Source organism: Fulmarus glacialis, unplaced genomic scaffold, assembly GCF_000690835.1.
Source record: "Fulmarus glacialis isolate BGI_N327 unplaced genomic scaffold, ASM69083v1 scaffold11341, whole genome shotgun sequence".
Taxonomy (NCBI): domain Eukaryota; kingdom Metazoa; phylum Chordata; class Aves; order Procellariiformes; family Procellariidae; genus Fulmarus; species Fulmarus glacialis.
In genome coordinates this window covers 16,416-16,633 of record NW_009193417.1, presented here as the reverse complement: position 1 = coordinate 16,633, position 218 = coordinate 16,416, and positions in this window count along the sequence as shown.

The following is a 218-nucleotide window of genomic DNA, read 5'->3' as shown; positions in this document are numbered from 1 at the left end:
GGGGGGATGTGCTTTGCCGATGGGATTTGGGGCGATGGGATGCCTGGGGTGGCTTGGTGAGGATCTCCCGGGGATGGGAAGACCTCCGGGATGCACGGCACGCGCCGTCCACAAGACTCCAGCAGTGTCTCCTCAACCATCGATATGGACGCTGAGCTACTCCAGGCATGGCCGTTGGACAGATAGTGTCACCCAAATGTCTCCACGAGGGAGCTCCT